Consider the following 22,401-nt stretch of genomic DNA (forward strand, 5'->3'; position numbering starts at 1 on the left):
TGTCAGTAACATTTTGAGGGGAACCTGACTATGGGAGCTGGAAAATACACGGGGAAGTAGACAACCCAGTGCAAATTAGGCTTTCTACAGAAAACAACAAAAAGAAAGTTTATTGTACAAAAATTTTAAAAAGCAAATAGTGTGAGCCAGCCCTGAGGGCACATTTCATTATATACAAGATATTATTATTTAAAACACCTTTTTAGTATTGCTTAAAGCCTTACCAAATTTTGTTTAGATAATTTTTTCTGGGGCCAAATAGATTAAATTACCTGACTGACCTCCTGTACCTGTATTTTATTTTACTCACCTTAAGTTTATTCACAGTGACATATCATAAAGAAAGAGCCCTAAACCTTGAAACAATATAACACTCAAAGATTATGAAAAATACCGTATTTGCTGCAGTGTGTTATTTTTTTTTTTTTAAGAACAATGAAAACAACACTCAGAGTGTGAGCTAGATTGAATATTCTTTTGTTTCTCAAAAATGTAGAGTATATTTTATGTCCATTTAGCCTCTGCACTGCTGGTTTTTCCTGCTCAACTTTACAGTAAAATCCATATTAGAATGCATCCAAAAAAAAAACCCGACAGGTCCACACTCTCCATAAATTGCAAAATACGGATGAATACAAATAAAACATGGTACTAAAAAAATGAAAATCAGATAAAGGAGAATATCAGATCGGTTAGACATAGCATTCATTTTATTTTACTCAATCTCTCCAGGCGCCCATGCATAATTCCTTCAGAGGGACAGTGTGAAGCCCACTCAGTGGCCCACCTTGGCGTCTCATCACTGCAGTGCAGGCCTATAGATTTCAACAGGCTCCAACAAAAAGGTCTCTCCATGAATCTTTTCCACACAAGCTGAGCAACTTTTACAGCACGTGTTGGTTTGGCACAGGATGATCGGGAATAGGAAAACACTTTTTACCAGGTTCGTGTGAGGGCCCGGCTCTACTGTACAGTTATTGACCCTTGTCACAACTAACTGCACATCAGCTGATGCTTTTCAGTGGAAAAGGGGATGAAAGAAACTATAGGGTATTTAAGCTTGCTTAAAAAAAAACATGTTAAAAACTACTAATGAAGACCAGAAGACCTATTTGAACAATAGTTGAAGAGGATTCTCTCCTTGAATCACTAATTTTTTTTTAATATTTATCTGGGTAATGAACCTTCACCACAAATAAAACCATTTTCAGATGTTTTCATGAAATATCTTTTGATTTCACTTCATGTTTTATCCTCATTTAGCTATGCTTATCCTTGTGAACACGTTGTGAAGATGTTTGAGTCTATCGCAGTACAATTAAAGTTTTCTTGAGTCTTTAAATTAGCCTGGCTTCAGGATGATTACACTGAAAATTAAGCTTAATCATCCCTGCTCACTGACTACAGCCACAATTACACTAAAGCCCAGTGAAAAAACAAATAAAACTATGTTTCTGAAACATAAAGTGGGTCAGGAGTCCGTCTCCTTCCGAATGGCACATTGTATCAACAGGCACTAAACCAACTGGCCAGGAAGATACTAGTTAATTTTTCACCCTACTGCTATATTGTACAGTATTAAAATGCATAGAAAGGGTGGTGGTAGTGGGGGGGGGGTCATTAATAAAGCATGGCACAGTTAGTCATTTGCATAGACACTAGTCATACCTCCCCCAAACACACATGCACACACATTTGCACACGCACACATAATGTAAATAGTCAATTTGACTAAAGCAATATAATACTGGAATTCAACTGATGCATAATTCGGGTATTATGCCGCGGTTTTCATTCATAATGGCTTTAAATCAAACATTTGAACTACTTATTGCACATTTAAAAAAGAGGCTATTAAAACAAAACTGAAGCTCATTCATTAATTTTGTTCCCATTTTTCTGTGCTCTCCCCTCTTTGTTAGCGCTCAACAAACAGGGTTCGTTGTGGACACAGCTTTGCTTGGCCTGCTTTGTTTTTTTCAAGAAGTTCAACATGGTTATTTTGGGAGACGTTAATTTATGCTAAGCCCGTATTTGCCCCTCTGCGGGTGCAGTGACATAATGCTATAAGTCACACCAGACACTAACAATAGCCACAGGCCGCTGGTCAGCTCTGTTTTTAGATGACTGTTGAATCATTTGAAAAAAGATGTCACTTGTTTGCTATTAAGTGCTTTGCCTTTTCCAGCCCGGGGCGGTTGCTAGCCAAGATAAATAACCTTCTTCTGCTGTTAGCTGAATTCTTTCCTGGATAAACAACTAAGCATGACAGGGGCTGCGGCGCACTGTTGTCTTAGCTTTGCTCCAAATTGTAGTGTCAAAAGAAATGGTCGACACAGACGTTAATGTTTTATTACTTCCTGTAAACACACTGTCAGCACAGCACATTGTACATTATATAGCTCAGGCATCTGCAAATATCTATCAATACTGTGGAGTTTCCCTTGAGTCTTCCCAGTCAATACTCAACTGTGGTGATCCCACAAGCGTTGCAGTGAAATGGTTGAAAAATAGATGGGCACTCAGAAGAGCACATACATAAGGCAATTTGGTGTCTCACATTAGGTTTTATTGGAATAGGATTTCTTCCTTTCTGGTTTACCAACCTGTTGTACACCAGGAAGTGCAGCTGTGTCACTGGTATGGCCTCTGGGGACAGCAATATTGTTCTACCCTTTGGTCCGTTGGCCTATAGCACATCGGCCAGTACTTAAAAACGGTGTCTCAAAAACTATTTGATGGATCGCCGTGAACTTCTACGAATATCCACTGGCACCAGAGGCCGAATCTGCTCATCCATTATGTTTAACTGTTTATTGTGTTGAGGTTTGCGTCCTGGTAGAGGCTGTCACTGAGCGAGTGGCACGGTTCATCCCAGACAGACAACCATTCACACTCACATTTACACCTAAAGCCAAATTAGACTCACAGATGAACTTAACCTGCTTTTGTTTGGACTGTGGGAGGAAATTGGAATCAGGAAAACATGCAGCTCTGAGCCTGTGACCTTCTAGTTGTGAGGCAGGAATTCTACCCACTGCACTGCCTTACCACCCCCTGGTAAACCTTTTTCATTCCAACATTAATATTATTATGATTAACTGATGCCCTTTGGCACATTTTAGAAGATGATGCCCCCTGAAAAGTGCTGTTAAAAACTGGGTTATTTATTTAAATTTTAAATACAAATCGACTTATTTATATTTTTCAGTTTGTTGATTCAAATACAATGTTAAATTGTTGAATATTGAATTTATATTCTCTGGGAGTTGGACCCCATCTGGTCTTTGACCAGTTCTATGTTATTTTTAACAGGAATTATTTTGTTGTTGTTGACCTTATTTTCCGACTAAGCCATGCAAACCACCATCCTCTACCTGCGCCAATCAGTGTACAAAGGGGTTTGTATCTATCTAGTGTGTCGCCCCCTGCCTCGTGTGGCATGGCCAGGGAGTGGGGGTTCTCTCTTTTGCCAGGCTGACTGATGACTGGGGGGCCTGCTGGATTTGGAGTACCTGGAATCAGGGCTCTGAGGACTGTAAAGGAGTCAGTCTTCAGTATGTTGCTGGCTCCCACTGTTTGCTTTGTTTGGTTTTTGCTTATGCATTTCAACGCTTCCATCCACACCACGTTTACACGCATTCGCATCTACACTACTGACATGACTGACTAACACATCCCACAATTTGTGCTATGTTTATTTTCATAAATGTTAAAATTCTGGACTCCTTTCCCATTTAGGACACTAGAAACAGATGGACAGAAAGTGATGAAGACTCCAAAACTATTAGTGGATTCAAAGAGACACAAAAACAATAAATAAATTCCGTGTATCCATTGAGAAGCATTTCAATCGGGCTATGCAGAAGAAATTCACAAACCTGAAAATACCTCAACTTTGATAGTGATAATTTTTGTTATGACTCATACCGACACATTAGTTTTATCACTACAGGCTGGAAGAACATTCGTTTGTGGGACCGAAGTGGAGACATGGCTCACCGAGGTCTGCTTTAATGGGGTATGTTTGATCCTTTGCCCTGGCACAAAGGAAAAAGATTATAGAGTAATTAGGCCACTAGTTGAAGGAATAAGCCTTTGTGATCATAAAAAGCCCCTGTCTGTCAATGCCATAGAACGCAGATATTTTTTTTTTGTGAATAATAAAATGTTTAAAATAGCTCAGATGTTATATAAGCCATTACTTTTCACATACAGTTTCGACTTGTGGTTTAATTATTACGGAATGAATAAAACTGAGGGCCATGAACAATCTTCTTGAAACAACCTCAGCCAGTTAATTTCCCCCACGGGGAGACCTGCAGAGTTATTAAGATGCTGGTTTTAAATATAGACATAATGTATCTTTTCAGCCAGTATCAAAGTCTTTATTTTATGCTTATGCTCAGTGTGTGTAAGAACAGTCCCGAAAAAGGATTCAGTTTGTATTAGAAAGGGCACCTGGACAGACAGTCCTGCACCGGCTGGACCTCCGTCTGCGTCCATGTGCCCCTTATTAAATCTTTGCATTTTTAGGTGCTTTGTACCAGTGATGTCATTTGTATCCGCGTTTGGAAAACCAAAAAGACACACGAGAGTTTGAAGGGGAAAGAGGGGATGATATTTATGTCATGGCAATTACAACTTGATGAGATGTAAAAGGGCATGTGTTTGAACAAGCAGACAGGCACTGACCGTGCTCTTCCACAGCTCACATTTCATAAAGCTGTCTTTATCGTGTCCGATCAGTGAGATCAGAGACAAGTATTGGGGGGGGGGGGGGGTGAATGAGGAGTAAGTACAAAGCAAATTGTCACGATGACTGATGAGTTGGTCCAAAAAGAAAGCCCTTATCTTTAACTTCTTTTTATACCTTTGGCTATGTAAATGGCAGCAGTAGGCAACTTGCCAAACCATAACTACGAGCTGATAATGACTGACAGCACTCAAATTGGCTCTGTGAGCTTCATTTTACCAAAGCTATGAAATGTTGTAGCCAACAAATTTTTGGTGACACGGTACACAAGTGTAACCCTGGCACAGCACAGCCGTGGGAAAAGAAAGTGCATGAGGACGAATGCATTGTTGATGAAAGGTGTATGTTCCCAACAGCTGGAGCTGAAGTGGGTTTCAGTAATGACCGATCGAGTAAAAGCAAGGCTTCTGACTCTTGTGTTGTTTTGCACTGTGGATAAGAACCACACTGCCGAAGGACTTTCATGATGCATAAAACGGTACCAGACAGGAATCATTGTGGATTTTCTACAACCACAGAGAGACACGCTCTCTCTCTGTCCCCTGGGTTCACTCTATGTCTCTGTAATACTACGAAGAAACATGTGTTTGAGCTAAAGACACCACTTTAACACACAGCGATAGAAACATAACGGGTGTAATATTTCTTAAGTTAGCATGTTAACCAAACCCAAATTACACCTGAGGCCGGATAAATGAATTTTCTGGCCTGATGAAGGTGTTAGATGAAAAGCCAGGGGATCACACAAGTTATTAGAATACATCCTGAGGGTAAAATGAATGTTATTTTAATAATCCATCCAGAAGCAAAAAAGAGATATTTTTGTACAACACATCAAATTTCCACAACAATAAATAAATAAAAAGAAACTTTGCTACATTCCATTAAAGAAATCCTATCAACATATTTTCTCCTGTAAAAATGTAATAATCTTTCTGCGTGTTTGTTGATGGTTTCCTTTCTGTATCTAAAATAAAGTTGAACTAGAGTTTTTATACTAATGCTTCCTTTTCTATACAGTACAATACAAGTACAGTTAATAATAATAAAAGTTCAGAACTACTGTGGTCACAGTGCAAGGAGACGACTTGAACTCTAAAGTAAATGAGTTTTACTCTGCTTTGAGCGTGTTATGATGCCACGTGACAGGAAAGGAATTTGACTTAAATAGTTTAACATAGATCTGTGTTATTCTGTACCCTTCAAAATAAAACACTGGCCCAATCTACATAGGTTTTTACAGAATTTTAATACTCTGGATGTAATTTTAAGATATTTCAATTTAAGGAGACACGCACACAAAAAAAAAAAACGCACACAAAAAAAACTGCTTTTAAAGGAGGTACAGCATTGTATTAATCATAAAACAGCACCATGCTCGACCTTGTTTCCAATTTTCGCTCACAGTTTGACTTGTGTTGGAATCTTAGTAAACCCAACGTGCACATGTAATCTCGGATTCATTTAGAGACTATGTCGCAGCTTTTGGTTCCATATGGAACCGAATAGGTGTTGCATTAATGTAGAGGTAATGTACTGTGACATGCGCACTTATTTGTGACAGGACTTCATGGCCGGGACACTGACAAATTTGTCCTGAATTAATGCACCTCTTTAAATTGCAGGAAAAACGCTGAGTCAGACAAAGGGGGATATTGTATTGGTGCTATGTTACTCAATAACTATCCCCAAACAATGAATGCAAATGACAATGTATATAGGACTATTATTCTTCATGAACTTTTTCCCCCCTCTGCATTAAAAAGGAAAAACGATAAACATGCTAGTGTGCATCCACCTCTATCGACAACTGTTCCTCTCTATGGCTCCTATGGAAAATCCAATTTTACACACCATGAGCTTTGTAGATTACTTTCTATTTCCTCCACCCAATTTTTATGAAGACATTGTGATTTTATTAACCAGTAAATACAGTTCTGTGTCACATAGTATGCATAGACATACATAAAGATCCATCAAAGAGACGCTGAGAGATGGAGGAACAGATATTAAATCAGGACTGTTAGTTCAGACCTGTTGTAGTTGTGCTCTATCCATCCCGTGGTCCCAACCCCCACCACCACCTGAAGACTCCCTGAACAACTGTGTCTGCTCATTGCACATGCATGACGATCATGTTTAGCATGTTTCACACTTCCTCGTGCTTGCGACTAAATGTTTTCTTACTTATAATATTACATTGCAAATAAAACAGCTAATAGACTCGAGGCATTTGTGAGGGTTACACAGCTCTTATATGTTGACTGAAAAAAGAGCGGAAACAGTATGTGATGTAAACGCACACAATTTAAATTCATCTGGGGACAATTACTCATCACCTTCTCTTACTCTCCCCACGTGTCCATGTTTTACAAGTTCAATAAAGACAAGTTTGTATTTCAAGTGGATCTAAACAATATTTCTTTAACGACAAGTGTATGAACTGACAATGTGACAATGTAGACTTGTAGTGAGGAACCTACAGAGAATTATTAGCTCCCTGTTTCAGCTCATTGTGTAGCTGTCCATGCCTCAACTTTACTGGTTAGTTCAATTTCACCCACAGCAGTAGGCAGTTTTCTGAAAATAAATTGACACAGTTACCGACAAGCTGGTGAACACAAGGGAATACTTAGTAGCTAAAGACAAAAAAACAACTCCAGTAAATACTAGACTTACTATATTTGCGAGGTGATCCGAAACACGACGGACCTTAATGGTGAATTTCTGAGACAACCCTTCAAAATGGATTTAAGTAAAAACGTTCACCTGTATGAACTCAAATTCCCAAAACAGTAATATATATATTACTGATATATATATAATAATGAGTATATATATAATCTAAATGTACTGTACAGGAATATCACCCAAGATGAACCAACCTATTCATTGTACTGGTGTAAAACAACCAGGTTGTGTTGGACTCTTTCTGAGAATAATGTCACTGCAGATTACGTGTCTGTTCTACAGAAAAAAACCCATTTAGGATACTGAATGCAGTGTTAATGTATATTTCGATCATTAATGAAGACGTTCTGGCTGCTTTGCCACATGTCTCTCAGACATATGAGAGTGACACATATCCATATTGTCACTTTGTAAAAGCCAAAGGTGTAAGTTAAGCCAACAAGTCCAAAACTCTAAATACCCACGTAGGTCATCCCAAAAAAAACATTTGTTGAATTTACATCATTTTAGTTTACTTTTGTGCCCTGTTTAAGATCCCACACTTCAACAAACGAACTAACCTGCTTGTTCTGCCGCGGCACATGCAGCTTCGTTAATAAAAGTTTACTTCAACAAACTGTAACCTGTTTGGCATCAGTACTGTGCTACCTCAGCTCGGGCAGGGTGCCATGCTAACGTCAGGAGTGAGGACACCGTAAAACGCGTCACATTTATGGGAATAATGATGCCATGAACCTGCCGATGCATTTTGACGGAAGGAAGGATAATTGATAATGCTACAGTAACTGAATGATGTTACTCCAAAGTTCATCCAAGACTGAAAAAATATAAAAATATGTTTTATGCTAACGTGTTTGACTTATCCATTGAAATGCTTATTTCTTTGAAACTTGCAACTTTTGCAGTTTTCCTGCAGTGGGGGCTTTCGTGTCAGTTACAATAAAATGCAAAAGGTACTTTTAGTACATCGCATCCCCAACTCCTATTATTTAACTAATTCAGTATAACTCTGTTCTCTTCGAAGTACATTTTGGCAAAGCAATGCCTGGAACATTCTTGAAATTTAGATGGAAGATGGAGGAACAAAAGCAAGCAAAAGACTTAAGTTTCCAGCTTGCTGTAAGGAGGGTATCCAGTACTACTATGAAATGTCTATTTATCTGTCCATCCATTCCATAGCCATCCTCTTTTCTTTCCTCTTCTACTTTCACCCCAACCCTGGGAGTGTGCCGAGTGATGAACCATCTTCCATTAGCCTGGCTCACCTTGCCGAGCAGCCCGGCGCTGTGAACAGTGATTAAGCATACTTACCACTGTGTAACATACTAATTCGGAAAAGGGCCCAAAGCATAACAGCTCCCGTCAGTGATCATATTTTCTCAGTAATTAGCGTGGCATTTTTGTCTCCTAGGAGAGCAATCCATTTCAGCTGTCATAAAGGGGTTCTTTGTTTAAAGGTGCTCTTTGTTTCAGACTGCAGGGATCGCGAAAGCGAAGACCTCCCCAAGGTTTGTAGTGAAACGCGCCGAAATATTAAGCTCAACTTTTTTGTGCCCTTTATCTTGTTGTTTTGATTTTGAGGCCTACGACGACAGATTTTGTCCAAAAAAACACCCCCAAAAAACGAATTTGATTATTTGATTTAATCAATCAAACCACTTGCCAACCACTTGATGTGTCGCTGTTGTAGGACAATACCGTCATCAATGCCAGAAATGGTGGTTGTTTCAGTGAAAGTATGCTGGTTTAAAAGCCCCCCGCAAACCCCCACCCCCAGTCCAAAAGTGGACTATGCACAGCCAGCTACTGTTGGTGGTCATGTTGACGATCTGACTGTAAGTTGGTGTGTGCTGACTGTCTACTTGTAATTCATTCACTCAAAATGTATTTTTAAAACCAAGCCTATTCAGGGTCTCAGTTGAAAGTCACGCTTGCGTCAAGTGCCAGAGTCCTCGTTTGAATTGACCTCCAACACACATTAACAATACTGTACATAGCAATCAAGTGAAAACGGGGCCTATGATTGGGCGTAAGTTATTCTGCATGTCAAGTGTCCTCTCAGTCCCAACGTTTTATGTAGCCTTTAGTTTATTCCTCAGCCTACTGAGACTAACACTGCAGAAGTTTATTTATTTCCCACAGTTTGTTAATGACCTTGCATATTTCTTCACAATCATTCATAAACCCTGAACTCTCTGTCACTCCGAAGTATGTCTTAAGTTTTTTACAATGACGCTTATTGTTATATTATTGACTGTCATGTTGCTCAGCGAGGAGAGTGATGGAGAATGAGCCTTTTTCTAAATGCCCAACCTTCGAGTACAACTTCTCCTCCTTCGAACAAATCCCAGTCGAGCTTAGGAATCCACATCAAACTGTGCTGCAATCGCAGTATTTATCTGCCATGTTTTTAGTTACTACACAAAGCAGATTATACATAATGAGACTCAATATTGTGGTTTTGAGTGAAAGGTTTAAACAACTAATATGTGGCACCCAGACATTTATGTGTTTCACAGTTGATGGATGGAGATCTATACTTGGGCTTGGTTAAATGTGGTTGATATTTAAACTGAAAAGCCAAAAGAAACAACCCACTCCACAATGGTTAGATGTCAGCTCCAAATTTACTACTATCTTCTATAGCTAAGATCACATAAACAGCACATACACTATATTGCCAAAAGTATTCGCTCACCCATCCAAATAAATGAATTCAGGTGAACAGAGCAAGGTCCATAAAGACATGGATGAGTGAGTTTGGTGTGGAAGAACTTGACTGGCCTGCACAGAGTCCTGACTTCAACCCAATAGAACACCTTTGGGATGAATTAGAGCAAAGACTGCGAGCACTGTGTATTATGTATTTCATAAACACACTCCTAAACCTTGTGGAAAGCCTTCCCAGAAGAGTTGAAGCTGTTATAGCTGCAAAGGGTGGGCCGACGTCATATTAAACCCTATGGATTAAGAAAGGGATGTCACTAAAGTTCATATGGGGCTAAAGGCAGGTGAGCGAATACTTTTGGCAATATAGTGTATTTGCAAACTAAGCTCGCTGATGGGCCAACGAGTTACCTGTCCAATGGAAACGGAGCATTTGCTTTAGCTTTCTGTCCAATATCTGCACTTCTTAAACTGTTACTGAGAAACTTGTGTTTTCATCCAGTTGTGGTTTCCTTCCTTTCAACTCTCTGATGTTTCCCCATCATTGAAAAACCAGAAGGGAAACAGAGACCTAGTCTGAACTTGTAAGCAGTGATGGAATCTGGAACTTGTTAGCGTGGTGAATGATATCTGCCCAATCACATTGTAGCCTCCCTCCCTCGCCCTTCCCAAATTCAGACACGCGCACAAACACACATAAACAGATTAGCTGCCATCCGAAGCAGAGCAGCCGTGGAGAAGGGGGAAAAAACAAAACAGCAAAACAGGTGCAGAAAACCTGAACAGGAATGTGCTAAACAAGCAAACATGTTTGCCTGTTGTAGCACCAGCACCATCCAATCTAAAAAAAAAAAAGTCTACAAAATGTGAAAACAAGCACAGATGACGGACAAAGAGAGGCACAGAATCCTTGGAGGCCAGAGGAGCTGCTGAAGAGGTGGATGCAAACGTATAAGTAACAGTTGACTCTATTTGCTCAGAGAAAACATTTTGTAGTGAATGTCGTCCTGTAAATTTGAAGCAACGCTGGGGAAATTAAATTAGTGCTTATAGAAAGACAAAACAGGTTCTCAGAACACTTGTGTAAGAATGTAACAACATAATATTCCATATTTGATGTACCTACACTACTCGGCTGAGTGGCAAACTGGAGTCCACAGAGTCACCTTCACCATGTGTGTTTTGTTCAAATCTTAAAAATCTAACCTCTTTAAAACATTAAAATTAGTGAAAGGAAAACAGCAAATCCTCAGATTTGAGAAGCTGGAAGCAGGTGGTTTTATATGAAAAACTCCTTCAAACAACATCAGACGTTCCAGAACATTTCCTTTTAGATTAACTTACTCATCATTGCAGCTTGTCTTGTATTTACCGGTGGTGTTTCTCATTTAAAAGGTCATTTGTTTGTATTGCATTAGGATCTTGGTCTATACCTTTGACTATTTATTTAGTGTCACCGTCACTATATGGTTTTTCAGTTCAAGTCATAAAATCCCCCTCTCAGTCCCAAATGTACTGAGGCAACAGTTAACATGAAATGAAAAGTACAGAAATGGAGCCTTAAGACAAGCACACACTTAATGACTGTACAGCCACATATGAATGTTATATGGTCATCTGGTCAATTTTAAACATGTTTTATACTCACTGCTGTATTCAACGACCAATGATTGATGGAAACCTACAGCAACTACAGCTTTACCTGAACTAAGCTTAATTTTACAAAACTGTTTTCCCTTTATTTTCCATCTATTCTTTCAAATAAATCCAGAGAGCCAAACACCATCAAATGCTCAAATGTTTTTGTTTTTTTAAACATTGTTTTATCATTTATTGTTGCTCATTTTGTCTGTTTTTTTGTGAAGTTCTATTTCAATATAAATACCGATAACCAAATATTACTAATCCGCTGTCTGACCTTTAATGATAATAACTGAGATATCACCATTGATGAAGCTTGGTAGGAACGTGTGATGAATGAATGACACTGTGGCTGCTATAAATAGCCAAGGCTGAGCTTTGTAGCAGCTGATCTGGTTGATGTTTGAGAACTCTGGCAATGCTGCAGACATTTGGTAAAATCTTGCCTCCTACTTCGGCCTGTGCTTCTTTGCCATGTGTACAGACTGGTGGAGCAGACATAAAGAAGCTGATTAGTGGCAGGTCTGTGTCCATTCAAGGCCAACTATGAAAATCAGTGGAGTGGAAATGAAGCCTGTGCATGAACAAGCAACGTCTAAGACATGCAAAACTAAGATTTATAAAGATTTTCATGTGCAAGAAAGTTGAATTCAATTTCAGTCCGTTGCAGAGGGAAGCCCAACCGACATTTATGTTTGGGAAAATATTGACAGTTGTTAAACTAACCATATAAAATGTGAAATTAATTCAGTAAAAGAGCTCACAAAACACAATGTCTAGAAACCCACAGTGTAGCATAACAACAAAAAACGTGAGCAAGTAAGTAAAACAATCCGGCTGTGAGATAATGAGACAGATCGCTGACTAGATATGAAAGAAGAGATGAATAGATAACAAAATTACCTGAAATATTTATAACCTCTGTCTCTTTCATCACTGCTTTCCTCATAAGCCATTAAAGGGTCCTTTTGGGACCTCTTAATTGAGTTCCTTTTTGGAACAGAATATGAAAGGCTTCTTTTTATCCCCCACCCCCTTTTCATCTGGAGAATGGGCTGATTAAAATACACAAAATGGAAGTTCTAGTGGGAAAGTTCATTGCAATCACTGGTGCAACTTGAGTGATTGATTCCGTGTGCTGTAAGACATTTAGTGGACAGAGTATCTGCAGCTTTACACGTCTTTATGTCCTTACTAGACACGGACTTACTGAGGTCATGCACTTTTCTGAGTTAGCAGCCTTGTAATGCTTTTAAATATGCTGATGCTGGTTTTCTTTTTGGATGCAATACATTGAAATTTACTACATTACCATCTACAATATAAAAAAAAGATGTTTAATGATTTACTGAAACTTTGACCAAGCATTTACACCTTTATTTTGCAATGCTCTGTCCTAAAATGGACACTTACTGCATATAATAATTTAAAGTAGAAGAAATCTTTCAAAAGAAACAAAAGTCACATTTCTATTGAAGGGCTTTGACTTATAATGGAGTATTATTATATTGCTTTTACAAGTTTTATAAGTAACGTTCCACACAGTGAAGTGAGCACATGTCTTTCACATGCAGGCCAACATGAACAAGTCAACATTGGCTGTAAAGGTAGTACAGCTAGTACAGTATGACATTGTTATGTACAGGCACACTGTGTAACTAAGCCAGTAGTACCAAAGCAATATGGGTAATTTGAGATAATTCTTCCTCTTGCGAAGGGATGAAAACTTTTTTATATTTTAGCAAAAATCCATCATCCGTATGAATTGTGTTAACTTGTGCACAAACCAAAAGCTTTTCTGAATTAGAGAATTTCAACTACTATAAAATAACTATGCATCTAAAAAATAGGCAAATGAAGAGGTCTGCCCCCCTATTTGTACTAATCCCTTCTCTCAGTGGTCGCTGCTACTTGCTTTATCATAAGCTATTATCTTATAGTATTTCTAACAATCCTGCGTTCCACACAATGCTAAATTAGAAACCATGTCCTAGGTCGTTTGTCCAGCTCAAAGTGTATATTAGGGGGTCAAATTAAGTATTATGAGTGGTACTGTGGGTTTAAAAGTACTACTGTCTTTCAAATAAATTATTACTGATTTGAAGAATCTGCAGCTGAACCGGCCGAGGTGTTGCTGTGAGAGTTTCTGCTCTGTGATCTCTCAGGTTGTATTTAGTAATCTGCCATGCAGGTAAGGAGAGAGGGTATGCAGGGTGAAAGAGGTCTGTGATGATGGCCTGCATGTTTTTTGCTGCTGCACCTGCTTTGCTGAGATACAAGTTAATGATTCTTCATGCAGTTTTTATGACTATCTGAAGGCAGCTCTTAATCCCTACTTTTACTTAAGTAAAGGATCTGAATTCATGCAATGCTCACTACTTTTTTTCCCCCACTGTGGAATTTCTGAGCGCACTATAGTGGATAACTTTGCACACCTAACATTCAGACATTGAATTACAACGCCAGACAATAAATGGGGGGCACTTTAAGGTAAATAGGGAATGATTTGACACAGCTTATACCCTTAAGCCCACTGTATGCAGAGTGGACTCACAGCCTAATCAATTGGTGAAATGTCAGCATACCACAATTAAAATAAATGAATTAATTTATTAAAAACAAATATGCACAGTGATCTGCTGCCAGGAACAGCAGCAGTCGTTGAAGTGGTGCTGATAATGTCCCCATGAGTTTGTCAAGAGTGTCCTAAATGGACAAATAAAATCCATACAAACTAAGGAGTTACTAACTCAGTACAACAAGATATATCAATAAATATGCATAGCATATGAGCAATAAGCACAGACTCTAGCACTGAGCTAAATGATGATGAATACACATTTAAAAAGCTTGTGAAGACTAAATTGAAGACAGATATGTGTTCAGGCTTTTTCTCAGAAGGTATACAGTAAGTCCACATGCTGATGGGTTAGCATGCTGCATATAAACACCACTCTGCCTCTGATTTCAACATAATCCATTTAAAAAATATCATGTATCCAAAAGGATACAGTATATTGGAAAATTTGAATACTATTAACACATACTGTACATTAGTTTGTATTAAACTAAAGGTGGATTTTTTTTAATGCTTAGAAGTTTTGTTTCCTTATTTGATCTTTCAATTTCCATCATATACAGTACAGTGTTTCTTTTCCACTTCCAGCAGGTCACACAATTCGTTCTATAATTCCATGTTTTATTTACCCAGGAATGAAGAGCTTCAGCGCTGGAAGTAATACTTTGACTGATTAATCATTTCTCACTCACCATTTACAAATGCTGAGCAGATGGTCTGGCACCGCTAAAATTAAACTGCTAACAAATATGCAGGTACCGTTGTGGATATGACCTCAGTGGCAGCCACTGAGGTTGTTGTTGAGCTCCTCTATTGTTCTCTTGCCTCTGAGTGAGGAGAGATGGTCACTGCATTGTGGTGAAGTGCAAAAGCATTGTGTGACAAGTGTGCAGCTGCATGTGTGTGTAGGAGAGAGGGGGAAGAAATAGGTTTTTGTTTTCCTGAGGTGAGAGATCAGGCTTACTTCATCCCTTTGTTGATGAGATAAAAAAAAAAAAAAAAAAACACAAGATCTGGGGGATGTGATTTATTGCATTATATGAATAAGGAAAGAAAATGTATATTCTTAGTGGACAACAAAGAAACATGCATTTCTGTGACTAAGCACAATAATGGGAATAGCAAAAGTGCTGTCACAGGATTTGGATGTGTAAACATAAAAAGATACTGAATGATGCTCTGTTCTCTGGAACATCAGCAAATGCATCCTTCCATCTGAGTGAATGTGTCTGAGGATAATCCCACAGTGGATTTCCTGTGCAGGAGAGTGTATGGGTGATATGATGAAATGAGAGGCCCAACTCTCCATAGATCTCATTAGACCAGTCATAACATTGCAACAGTAGTGGAAGGCATATTCATCTGGCTATTGTTTTTTTTTTTTTTTTTTCCTCCCTACACGTTGCCAAAGTCTTACCATCAGCTTATTGTTTTTATTTTTTATTTTCGTTTTTTTGCTCTATGCTGGGTCAAAACTACAGACAATACCTGCCTGGCCGTGGTCACGTGCTGACATTTGTTTGCTGATTCCACAACCGCGTGCCAGTCTGATTCACTGTGCTGCTTATGGGAGTCTGTGTGTTTTGTCAAATTACCGCCAAATGAATGGAAAATTCTGGTTTTCACATACAGAGGATTTTAAGAGTGTTGAATAATTGTGCGCCTGCTTTGGATTTGAGGAAGGGCTGAGTGGAGAGTCACTTTGGCAGGATTTCAATATTTTCATCCTAATGACTTGGATTCCTGCAAGAGATTTCACTTTATTAATGATTCCTTTCATTTATTTTATTTTATTAAAACACTTGGCGTTAATCTGAGCAAGCTGATAATTGTTGGGGAGGGGGGGCTGAAAATTAATTCATCATCTTTTTCTGAAGACCAACTAATTGTTAAACAAAGCAAGTTAAAGCTGATTGTTGCAGGGTGGTGCACATTTTACGAAAGCATATTTGTGATATTTGTGCTTCTGTTTGCTGACACTTATATCGCTCCGTGGTGTATTCACCATATTAATGAAGCTTTCTATCTAACTAAAACAGATTATCGCAGCCTTGCATTTATTACAAACACCAGTGTAAAGGCTGCATAATGGCAGAATAATTATGAGCTGTGAATTGAAATATAGATTCCCATCATCACTATGTGAAATTGTCAACAACAATATGTGCTGTCTGTGGGGAACAGATATGGATTTCCTTGGCTGTGCATCGTTTTATGTCTCAATTACTTGTTTTTTTTTTATTTTTGTTTGCTTTTGAACTGTTACTTCTTGTGGAAATGAACAAAACAGGAAGCGAAAGCATTTTTAATCCATTCCATCTTCTTTAGTCTGACTTCCGTGGGTGTCTTGCTTTGATGTAAAAATCAGAGACCGACCTTTGTCCGATGGTGTCGTAGTTCAACAGAGAAGGGGTGGAGGATGAGAAAAAGGAGGAGGATTGTGATATCAATACCTTTAGTTGCAGCTACTCTTGAAGGCTGTTTAGTCTTCGGGCGCTGTAGTGCTTACAGCTAAGTGCTAACCTGCTCACAGTGGCAGTGCGGTTGTTGTTGAAGAGCACTACTCTGCAAATATATTCGCAATACTCTATGTCAGATATGTGTGATACCACTGCCCTATGCAATTTATTGTCCAAATAATATTATGCAAACAGAACAGTTTAGAGCAAAACTCGACGAACGTGTGTAACAGAAACCATCATTTATTTTTTGGTGTTGTGCTGAGGAGGAGCTCGTGGTCGGTTGCAATTTGCAGAATTGAAATGTCCTTATACCAAGAACGTAAACATTGGTATTGGTACAGGTCTGGCCATATTTTAAAGAATCATCATTGGTCAAGATAAAGCTGATCCAATTCTGATCCTTATTTAGTTTCTTTGATCTGTATTTACGTGGATTGTGCTCTGAGTGCTTCTGAAACACGACTGACCTGCCCTCTGTGTGGTCCCCAATCGCCTCCCTGACTTCCACACAGGAGGGAGAAATATGTCTACTTACAGTGTGAGGAGCACGAATCTCAAATTTTGGAGATACATTATTTTCTTTTTGAAATGCTGTTCCCATGGGGACATTTATGTGGACAGGCTGCTACAGTTAAGGTACCTGGGGGTTCGGTGTTCAGTGCCTTCAAAAGCCTTAGTAATATTTTTTTTCCCCCTTCAAATGTTTAGTGATGTAGTGATTGAGTTGTCAGCAACCTCTCACACACATTCAGGAGTCTCACTAAAAAAGGACTTACGTGACAACCTGCAGCTCTTTGGCTCAGCCCATTCCCCTTAAATGACCAGAGATGCAGAAACAGACCAGCGACCTTTGAACCCACGAACAAGCAGCCCCTTGGCTTCTGTGGACGCCAGCTCTGCTCCTGTCAGGGACTGTATGACCTGCTGTGTATCTCAGACCTTGAGGGGCTATCGCACCAAAGTAACCAGGCTCCAAACAGCACCTAATGGATGTGAGCTGGCCTTGAGCTGGCCTGCATAAATACAGTCTTGTGCAATCACAGCATCTTGAGTCTCGGCGTGGAGTGTTCATTTGGTGGCACAGTAATCTGGAGGCCCGTTGGCCTTCGCGTCCTGTCCTGCCCTGTAAGAACAGTGTGGATCTGAGAAGGTCATGAGAAAAATAGCTTCTCTTTTTTTCTCCTCGTGAGGGCTTGGATAATGTGAACAATTTGTCATCATAGCATAACGTTAAATGAAAAAGAGCCATTGAATGCTGCAATGTAGAAAATTATTTTGTTGCACATTTATTTGAAACAGAAACCAGAGGAGATTGTTTCTGCTATTTTGTTAATATGAAGGCCATAATAAATTAATTAGGCCTTTGAGAGATGTGTGGATTGTGTTTACAGATTGAAATAGCGACATAAAAAGAAAATGAGGGTTGTGGTAAAATAGTGGAGCAGAGTTTGTCAAGCATTTGGACAAACTCACCTTAATTCATTGTTTCGTTTAGCAATTCAGATTTTAGTATTTATAGTTTATAAAGTACTCAACCATGTCGCCTTTAAGTAATGTTTAGATAAAACTGTTCTCTCCACAGCCACATTAAACAGCTACAAGTAGTTTAAACATTTTTGTATTTTGTTGCTTTTTATCATTCTTACTCATTGTGTTTTAATTGGGACAAATACCTGAAGGGTGGAGGATGTTGTCCTGGGTTGGCCGTGGTTTTCACCTCGGATTGCCGGGTTCCTGGATGAGTCCTCATAATGCGCTTGGACTGATTTTGAATGTCAGCCATTTCTGGCTACATGGGTTATTGTTATTTAACTTTATTAATAGACCTACACGTTTTTGGCTTGTGGCCTTTGTCAGGGCACATAGATTCACAATTGATCCAAGTTTTCTCCATGCTTAGATAGTGTCTCTCACTGCCGATCTGTGGAGTACTAGATCCTTAGAGAGACTTTTGTAATGTTTCCCAGAGAAATGTTTTTACTTTTGGCTGTGAACAGTATCACAAAGGGGCGAATACATTAACTTTTTGCTTCAGAAAATATTCAATGAGTATATGGAGTTTCCATGGTCCAACTCAGAATTAGTGTTTAATATTGTGCTTTGCCCACCGTTCCTTAATTGAGCCCTTGACTATGCAGCTTAAGCAGTAAGTTAAACCACTATTTGAAGTGTCTGTAATCAATATAATAAATATTTTTAACTTTGTGCTACTTTGCGACTGGGGATACCTGCAGTATTAAATCCACAGAAAATGATCATCATGCAGTTCACCTCTGCTCTGTGAAGCTTAACAGCATCATTCAGCTTATACTTTTGCTTTGTCGCCCACAAGATTTGATTTCCGGGCACAGATCTCATCGCTTACAATCACAGTCAGCAGCTGTTTTCAACAAAAAAAAAAAAAAAAGAAAAGAAAGCCTGTAGAAGCCCACTGTTCAGTGCAGAATGGGCTATTTTGTGAGCATAGTGGTGCATTTAGCAGCTAATGATGCACCTCAGGATCTGGTATAGACAAAAAATGTGCTAAAAGATTGGATGATTGAAACCAACTTTTGTCTGAAAGTCAGAAACACAATGCCAGTACTGTCTTGTATGCTAACAAGGATTCCGGATTCAAAAACATTGTCTTTATGCGAGCACAATAAATTATTGTGTCCAGCAATAATACGCAACTAAACATACAAAACACAACATGTCAGAGTTGTGTAGGCTTTTACTGTATAGACCGAAGAAATCAGGGGATTTAATTTGGAAGATTTTGTTTTTAGCTGCAGCAGCTACATGGTCCGTCCGCCATGTCCTGAGTTTCAACCACAGGCATTGATAAAGTAGTTAATTTTTAAAATACAATTGCATGAATTAGTTTAGCTAATGGATCATTTGTAACTACTGTCCTTTGTGTCTCGATTTCGGGCAGGAATTATTTTTTTTCGCTTAATTTGTGAGGACGTGATCTGCCATTGATTTTCTATTAAAATTGTTGAATATACTGGAATGTGATCTGTGCATGTATCTACCTGAAAACAAGATGGGTTGGCTAAATGATATTGTTGTTTGGTTTAGCAAACAGTAAGATTATCAAAGCAAGTAATTCTCCACAAATGTCTTCCATGAACCAGCTGACCTACCAGTGCTTGAATTTCATATGGCATTTTCTGCCATGCTTGTGTTCGGCTCATTGTTTGGCAAAGCTTAAGGCTCACTTGGTTACCATTCTGTGAATAACATGGGAGCTTTATGAGGATTACGCCAAAAGCTTCATGGCTCAAATTGGTTTTAAGGGGGGGAAAGAATCCAGACACAAAGTGTAGACCACTGTCCTTTCCGTGAGCCTCGGTGAATGTCACATGCTGGCGTGCTTGGCACAAAGTGCATGAGCAAGGCAGCAAAGGCAAATGCGAGCTGGCCACAAACACAAATACCATCAGAGGAACAGTGACAAACATGGCAAAAGGGCAAAATGTGACACACAAAGGTTTCCGCTGGGAAACGGACAGCTTTATGAAGAAACACACACTGAAAACTGCTGCTACTATTTGAAACTCCGCCTTTTGCACACATGACACTGTTGCTCTCAAACTGCAGGCATTTATAGCTTGGAGTCATTTCTCACCACTGACTTCTATTCCTACTGGTTTTTATTTTTTCAGTCAGCGTGCTCTACCTGCCAGTCATCTCAAGCTCTCTAAAAGTCTGATTCTCCCCCATGTCTCCCCTCTGCTCCCCCCTACCTACATGTGCTTTGAAGGGGTCACTGCAGTTAGAGAGAAAACAGACCCAGCAGTGGATTTTCAATTGAATTGTCAGAAGCTGGCTGTTTTAATAAATCCTTGCCCAGTAAAAGGGCAGGGAACCTTTTGTGAAGTGGCTTCACCCATGACGCTCAGCTTGGGCGCTCTCTCCGGTGAACCTTGTCTGCCAGAACCAGCTTCCCTGAGATAAAAAGAACCTGGCAGGTCTTCACTGGATAAGGGACACTTTGAAAACACAAAGTATAAATCAATGATTGCAAACAGATTCCTATTGCAATAATAGTGTCAAAAAACACAATACAAGCACATCTTATCTGAATGAAAAGAAATATCCTGTTAATCACTGGAGATCATTCCTCTCCCATATTGTTGGCACAAACAAGTTGCTCTCATTTTCTACCACTGCCGTCCAGATAATAATTCATAATAAAACACATGTATGAGTAGACAATGTTAGATTGATAGTACGGAAATTCAGTCACTTTGTGTAATGCAACCACTTCGAAGCTCTGTTCATTTAGTTTTAGTTTTTTTGACCACTTGGAGGCAGCATCGCAAGCTGGTACCACATCATAATGAAATCATGTCAAAAAGTTGTGAATTTATTTACCAAACTTTTGCCCATTTAGAGTCATGGTCCCGGCAGTGGGAAACTGCAGAGTACATTTGTATTTGGCTCTATTCACCCAAGGGTCACCTCGGTGGCGATCTCGAGCCAAAGTAAAAAAATGGGAAGGTCGTGGCTGGAACGGCATCTGCCGTAAAAACGTCGCCACCCTCCTTCACCGCATGTCTATTCAGTTTTGATTGGCCACATTGCAGAAAGCTATTAAACAACAAATGAGCTGTTTGGTTTTCAATACGAGTAATGTTGGCAGAGCGCATAGGTCTCTGAATATCCCACCAAACTGTGTTTTACTGTTTTTATCAAAGGTACTTTTTATTTTTTTTTCTAATGTGATAAATGTGATCAAACTACAGTAACTAGGTTATAGTGATAATGAGAACAGTGGACAACAGGAGGCAGCAACCATCCTATTTGTATTTTAATCCACCTCCAGTAGACGCATGGCAGGCTCTTATTTCCATGATACATTCAGTGAGCTCATCATAGTCAGTTTTCTGACAGCATCATCAGTATCATGAAGACCAGCACTTAGCACGCTGCTCCCCAGCCAGGAGCAGCAAAATGGCAAGACAGAGACCGAGGAAGGGCAGGAGGGCAGCAGGAGGGCAGCATCAGTGAAGCAGCCGACTGGCAGGAGATTGGTGAGAAGTGACAGGAGGGCACATTAGGATCAGCTTCAGGGAAGATGCTACTTGATTTCATTGGAGTAGCATAAACAGATGTGGCTGCTGGTTTGTAGTCCGTGCTGGATACTGTCTTTGTCTTTTTATTTTGACGGGTCATGCCGCTAAGCTCAGTAGAAAACGAAGATGCTACGATGCTGTATTCGAGCTCTTTCAGTGGCTTATTACATGTTTAACACCTTCTGTAAAGTGGCATCGTGTGTGTGTAATGTTGCCAAACTAACCTAAGTTTATATTTTCATTCACCAAACCTTAATCTTTTACCTGTAAATCCAACTTCTATCCAACCCTTCCTCCTTCCTGTCAGGCTCGCAGAGGTTTGGAGTGAATCTTGTCAAGATAGTGAGACATTTGGGAACCCTGAGGGAGCCATTCGATTGGCCGTGACACTGAAAAAGCACACCTCTAGAACGGGCACCTCTGGCTATCTATTTGTTCGAGTAGAAACAAGTTTGTGGCTTTGTTGGGCCAAACTCCATCCTCCCAGCATGTTTTTTCATAACAAGTTTAAGCACTCGAGAGGAAAGTCTGGTTCTGTGTGTT

Source organism: Channa argus, chromosome 2 (assembly GCF_033026475.1).
Source record: "Channa argus isolate prfri chromosome 2, Channa argus male v1.0, whole genome shotgun sequence".
Taxonomy (NCBI): domain Eukaryota; kingdom Metazoa; phylum Chordata; class Actinopteri; order Anabantiformes; family Channidae; genus Channa; species Channa argus.